This window comes from Cariama cristata, unplaced genomic scaffold (genome assembly GCF_000690535.1).
Source record: "Cariama cristata isolate BGI_N322 unplaced genomic scaffold, ASM69053v1 scaffold3982, whole genome shotgun sequence".
NCBI classification, from domain to species: domain Eukaryota; kingdom Metazoa; phylum Chordata; class Aves; order Cariamiformes; family Cariamidae; genus Cariama; species Cariama cristata.
Genome location: NW_009601959.1, coordinates 50,198 through 57,674, shown reverse-complemented (window position 1 = coordinate 57,674; position 7,477 = coordinate 50,198). Strand labels below are relative to the sequence as shown.

General features: G+C 32.6%; 1 protein-coding gene across 1 annotated transcript in view; it reads right to left on the bottom strand.

The window, feature by feature from the left end:
• LOC104169657 (regulating synaptic membrane exocytosis protein 2) overlaps positions 1-7,477 on the bottom strand; it is a gene marked incomplete at its 3' end in the record, with an annotated part of 130,956 nt that overhangs the window by 94,403 nt on the left and 29,076 nt on the right. The gene's annotated exons all lie outside the window — the stretch shown is intronic.

The window sequence follows — 7,477 nt, the reverse complement described above, 5'->3', positions numbered from 1 at the left end:
AGCGGGAAATTATTAGCAGAACTTTCCTGAGATGTAGCCATGAACCATACTTTAAATTTAACAGACTCAGAAGTTATGTTCCAGTCAATCTTCTGTCTCCAGCTAGGTCTTGATTTGGTAAATATGTACATACATTAATACCTTATCTACATGTAATTGCTACCAGAGAATTTAAAAGTCCTGAGATAAGCAGAATGCTTAAATACTTGCAATATCTGATTTATTGTTTGCATTCCTTAAGCCTGGTTGTTTTATGTATTTTAGCTTTCCATATAACCATACCAGTTTTTGTAAACTTGACAATATAATAGTATGCAAATATCTGTACAATTATGGAAACGTGAATTGTTACTTTGCATTTTCAGATTTTGTAAATGTGACTTCCATAAGCTAATAAGAAGAAGCCAGGAAGTCAGAATAACATGAATAGTATCTTACCATTGGCAAGACATTATGAATGTTTTTATTCCTTACAGTTGAACAGATCACAGACATCATCTTAAAGAGTGACAGTCCATGAGTAAATGACGCACCTTAGATGACAAGATATGACAGTGTTAAAGGAAAAAAAAAAAAAGAAAATTTCAATTTCTTGCCAACTGGTGCTGTTAAGAATTCACTGGATGATGAGGTACCTTCCAGGAAGTCACACTTTTTCTGACATCCAGGTACTAACTGTTTTAATATGTAGACCATATTACTAAATCATCTACTATTTACAGTTTCTAATTCTATATTTTCAAATTGGGTTTCTTGATAAACGTAATTAATTTTTATGGCCCAGCTTCAGAATTCCACTAGGCTATATAAATTCAAGGTGAATAATAGTGGTTTTTTTCAGCATCATTTACCAACTTTTAGATATGAGCTTTACTGCATAACTTCTCTAATAGTTGTATTTATTGGTACTAGTCTCTCTTCCAGTTATAAATTTAATGAAAAACTGACTCTTCTTTGGCTACAAAATTACGAAAAATGGAGTATGAGGAAGTTTTCTAGCTTACTCCAGCAACATCAGAAAGTCATCAAAGGTTCAAAAGTGCCATCAAAAAAACCAACCAACAAACAAATCAAGTAACACAGTCTAGAAATTATTTATATAATTAAAAAGGATGGATTTTCTGACTTTAACTTCTGGAAAGATCTGTAAAAGGGTAGAGCTTCTTGAAGAGCACAAGAATATAAAAATACTGAGATTATGGGAGTTAGGATTAAGGGAGCCATATTTGTTTCCATGCAGTTGCAATACAGAAAGAAAAAAGTCAGAAAAGTATTAAACCCATCTGAAAACTTCATCAGAAATATCACACTGTTATATGATAGTTTATTACGCTCCAACAATTGAAAAAAAAAAAAAAATTACACACTACCTTTTGCCAGAAAAGGAAGGTACTGCATAGGCCTATATATCTTTTAGAATCTTTTAAAGGTCACCTGACTTGCTATTTATTGACTGCCTAGCAAGCTTACTTTAGCCTATCCACTGAGTTATTTCAACAAAGAATATTGCTTTTCTGTCATCTTTACACGACAGAAGACTACTTTAATAACATGATTCTACCAAGTAACCAGAGCAACAATGTTATAAATAATCGAATTACCTTAAACTGCTTCAAAACAGGATTTTAAGTATTTTTGTAGTTTAATTACAATTTAATAAAATTTATTTAAAAATTTTCAAACAGCATAGAATTAATATCTTAAATAACATTCTTTTATTAGGAAAAAGAAAAGTATGTTGATAGTTTAAGGCCTTTTCAGACACCCCTGTATCATGTTAAATACCTTTTAATTAAAGTATTTAATAAAGCACAGATGTATGATAAATATAATAAATAAATCATAGGTGTATAAGAATACAATACTGGTATATATATCCATATTCTATGAACAAAACGTCAATGCATGCAAACAAAGATAACATGCCCAAGGCCTGTGCTCCATAAAAGAAAGAGAAAAATTAAGGAAGAAGCATAAAAGAGAGAAATAAGTGTTATTCTTGCTCTCTAGGGTAAAATTCTTATAATACATTCATCATTTATAGTCTGTGCCACTGACCATAAAATGCTCCATATTATAATCTGAAAAAAAGCCACTGATGCATGTTGCCATTAAATACAACTCGCGTACCTACTAGTGACCAGCATTATTATAATTCCCTCAAGTAAGATTTAGTGATATTGGTGTAAAATTATCATACTGATTTACCATATTCACAACAAACTAAAAGGAAATTGCTGAGACAGCAAGATCTGGATTCTGCAGTAAAATGAGACTTCACAGAGTTCCAAGGAAGTCAACAGCTTTCATTGGAAGACTGAGGTTTGAAATGCAGGGGCTCAGATTTCTCAGGGTAAAGTTTCAGATACATTGTAATTAATTATCATAAAACTTTAATCATTTTGGTACTACCAAGTGTATCTATTAATATTCTACAATAGACACTTGAAAATTTTAACATTTAAATAATGGAGGACAAGGGCTTGAATTAACAGTTATAACAATCAATTCATCTTTGATTTGATCATACAGACACAGAACTTTTAAAAAAAAATCCCTCAGCACCCAGCAATGGCAAGTCTATCTGAAAATGTTTTTCAAAAATTAATAAGCAATGGTTCTTTATTTGTGAATTCAATCTATCAATTTGTTTTTTCTAGTCAGATGTAATAATTTTTATCATGTTAAAGTCTCAGCAGTGCCCCAGAAAATACAGTCTGACTCAGGAAAATGTGCAAAGTTGACAAAAGATGACAAAAACATTTCATGTGATTCAAAACACTTTACTTATGCATTATAGATTTTTTTTATTCCAATCTGAATGAATAAATAAAACTCAGAAAAAGAATGTTATATATATATTTTTGCACACTATATGCAGATTTTTTTGTAGAACATAACTATATTCAATTTTTGTCCCCACAGTTTAAAGTCTCATTACTGTAATTCCTCTCCCTCCAGATGTTTTCTACGTGCCTTAAGAATCATGAAACTCAGCGAATGGAGTCATCGATGACTTTAATTCTTGAAGTAATGAAAGTCAAATGCCCTTTAAAAGAAAGCTACTTCACAGTCTATTTATTTACAATTACTTTGATCCTGACTGATTTCTCTCATGTTCAGTTCTCGAACAAATACAATTTGATCCGACATTTTGGAATTCTATATGTTGATTTCCAAACATTGTGATTTCTAAAAATCTTTTAGACTTTGTTTTCAGCAGAGTTTATCTCACATAGTTTTATGACTTTTGCCTTAGGGAGGATGCTCAAAATATAAAACTTTTCTTTTTCAAACCATATTGTGCATTCTCATGGCAATTAAAAGCTCTCCTTCCACTGCTGTACATACCTATGCTGTAACTAGAGACCTGAAAATGTCTGGGTTTACTGTTATATTGACATTTCTTCCCTTGTTTGGGCATTTAGCTGTTAGCTACATGGTACACCCACTCTGTGTGATCTGCAGATCAATAATTCAGACAGGTTGGTTTTGAAGCTGCAAAATCTGACTTAGAAAACTAGTGTCAGTTATTTTTTAATCCGAAGTAACTGGGAAATTCTTAAAATACTTGAAGTAAAACAAATTCAGAATCAATATAAAACCAAAACCAATTGTTGTTCTTCAAAATACATAGTAACCCAGTATTCTTTATCAATTAAACAGTACCAGCTTACACTGCACAAAGGCACACGTTACACGGACATAACTGTAAAAGATTAAATAAGAATGTCTCAGATCCAATTTGATATCTGCTATCTCTGTATCGTGGACTACATGGAGAGGAAGTAAATTTTAATTTGCAATCCCATGGTATAAACCCTGCTTGATTTCTGCATCAGTTCTCAATAACTATATATTAACAATAACTTCCATCCCATTGATCCTAACAGCTATGAACACAACATTCAAACCACATACAATTTTCAATCTAATCTGTAGTAAACCTCTCACCTAATGTGAGATGGAACAATAATATTGTGGCCTAACCACCAACAGGAATTCCCAAATCTTTTTTAAAATAATCTTTAATTTTCTGTTTACAAACTCTTCTCAAGCAATATAAAAAGAACTTCAGTTTGTCTGTAATTCTAGTTAGAGTTGTCTGGAATTCTTAATGTATGGCTGATTTTATGTTGATTGTTAGAGAAAATGAAGCCATTTTAAAAATTCACTTCAAAAGTTCAGCATGACAAGTAAAATAGACCTATTTCTTATCTCACATTTCACATAAGAAAAAGCTTAAAATACATTCATTGGACAAAACCCAATCATTTTATGAAAATGTGAAATATAATTAGCTGAAAGACCTAGTAAGTCATAATCCTATGTTCCATATTAGTTTCAGTTTTTAAGTAGATGTCTTTCAAAAAATACTAAGGAAAAAGCATGGCAATGATCCTTCATCACTAGAAAATTAATGGATTGCATGGATCAGAGGACTGGGCAAGAGAAGGTGGACAGCTGACTAAGATGGGTCTGTGCCACAACATAATGCCCACTCAAAGATATTGAGAGATAAATATATGTAGAAACTAAGCTACTGTCTCTGAAAGCTGGTTCCTAAAAAAATGTCATATGGGGCCCTGTGGGAAGCTTGCACTTTGCTACTGGCTATCTGTAAGTATAGGAATTCAGTCTTCAGGGCTGACAGCCTGCTCTTCTTCAGGAATGCTACAATTCAGTGATATTAAAAAGAGAATATAAGTAAGTGGTAAGTGTAGGTGGTTCTTTTAAGCTACCTTTGGAGAATAACATTTAAGTATTGTCTTTAAATACATGTATTTATAGCTCCTTGGCAATCATGAAGATAAGAAAGCTTAGATGTGTATATGTATATTTATACAAATAACAAACCACCTTGTAATTCAAAATACCTTTCGTCATTTCTCATAGTAACAATTTGGAGGGGGCATGCAATAAAGTATTTCATATTGTACTCACTAATTCTATACATAGAGGCATCACAGAAATGAACAAAAGGTGGAAGGACTGAACTGCTCAGATTTTGCAGTCCTAGAAATTGAAATCAGCCTACTGTGTAACAGCACAGTAAATGTTCTAAGATGTGCTTTGAAAAAGATAGGCAAACTTGGTAGACATGCCTTGTCTTCATTCTGGAGATTTTTTTCACATTGTCATAATGTGCCACCGGATAACATCTCCTGTTTCATCATATACAAGAGTTGTTATTGAAGAATACAAAAAGAGCTTCAGACACAAGAAACTAAGATATTAAGTTTAACTTAATATGCTTTTGACCTCCCCAAAAAAGTAAAAGAATCGGACTTCTACATGTTATTAATATATTATAAATATTTTACTTAGTGAAGGCAAACAGTCATAAGATGTGCTTTCTGCCCTTCACCAGTCCCCTGGTGATGATGTTTAGGTTGGGAAGAGCTTTTTGGAGGCCATCTGGTGCAATGCCTGTTTCAGGCTTGGCCAACTTACATTGCATTGCTTATGGCCTTGTCCAATTGAGTTCTGGATATCTCCAATAGGATATTCCACCACCTCTCTGGACACCAAGCAATACTTTTTTTTCCATTTCCAAGTGTGACATCCAAGTGTGACACTAATTTTAAAAAAATCATATTTTTAAATTGCTAAACAGATTCTAGTAGCATTGCAGAATTCTGACCAGGTGCTAAATTTCCATTTGGATGCCTTTCCAGTCCCCAAAAAGGAGGGATTTTAATTCCAAGAGACCTTGTTCTGTACGTGTAAAACTATCTGTTTAAACTGAAAATTATCTATGAGACACAAGGATTCAAGAAGTGCATATATTGTCAAGACACTAGAGAAAATCCTTGTTTACGGGATCCTGACCTCAGTACAAATGCAAAGAGCGTAATTTATTGTAGGAGTATGTAAATTCTCCAGCAATCACAGTGAACTTCTGACACTCTTATTTGGCTGAAGTTTTTAGAACTTCAAGTTGTCAAAGTACCGCTCTAAAAACAGTCAGGCTAAATCATCTTCATTGAAAAGCAGGACTTCTACACCAAATCTTAGTGTTTCACCAAATCAGAAGTTTTGATAAGTCCTTCCCTCTACATTTCCAGACAGGCGTATAAGATTATTCAGTTGAGCATAGTATTAGTATTAAAAAAAATATATATAAAAAATTATTGACTTTCAAATTTTGAGTCAATATCATTGAACAGATCTTTAGTCAAGTATTACTACAATCTTTTCCAAAACAAAGCAGTTGCTATTTTATTCATTCCTCTTGGTAGTTATTTATTGCACAGACAGGAATTACTCTAAACAAATAGGGTTTGTTTGCGGGACTGAATATTTCCTGAAAACCAGAATTTCACTAACTTCACATACAAGCAGATATTGAAATGTCCAGCTGGTCTGTAAAAGTAATTTTACATGGAAAATTTAACTTCCTAAAATGTGTTTCAAGATGAAAGAAAAGATAGAAGAAAAACAATTTTAAAAGTTTACTTAAACAACTGTCATGGTACTTGAGAAGACTGAAGAGGATTGAACTGAAACAGAACTCCTTACCAGTTAACTATGATTTCTTTCCTCTTTTTGTGGATATGTATAATCTTACAGCTTGAAGGCTATGCACTATAAGTCTCTGTTAATGTATCTATCTCAGAATATTATGATATGGAGCATTTTAATCCTTCTCACCATCCAGTGCACAGACACAAAAACTGGCAACTACTTGAAACACTTATATACAAGGGATTATTTAATAGAGAATCCACATAGAACATACGAAATATCCAAGCTTGTTCGTGCAGCTACACACGCATGTCTCACATTCTGTGAGTTTGTGTGTAACATATGCACATACACGCTCACACACAATGATTCAAAAAAACCTCAAAGAATTCTTAGAAATGGTTTTTAGGTTGTCAGGGCTTTTGGGTTGCTTTTTATATCAGTGTCAACTGATATAAAAAAAGTTAATTCAGTGAAGGATAGCTTTAAATCACTGACAGTACTGAACAGTTAAACTAGAGAAACAATGAAGTATTAAGGAAACAGATTTTCACCCTTTACTGTCTTATTCTTATGTATCTATTTTTATTAGCATATTGCATATACTCTGTTTTCAAAGTATCTACTGATAATGTCAAGCTAATGTAGATCAAGTACACCAAACTCTACAAAACAGAATTTTAAGAGAAATTCCATTTGTGAATGTAACCATGTAAAACAGTATCCGAAGAAGGCAACAGGCCATGATATTAATATAGCTACATATGATGTTATATACAGGTCACTTTATTTTTAAGTATGAGCTAAAGAGAAAGGTCCTGCACATTCACTTTTGGTTAAATAATAAAATTATAAACATAATATAGAAGATAGGACTTAAAGATAAAAACAGCACATTGCAAAAGACCAAGATAATTTGCTCAAGCTCAGGATCTGAACTGCATAGTGTCATAAGAAAAAACTGCTGTATTGCACAGGGTTCAATATTACCATTTGTAGCACATCAGAC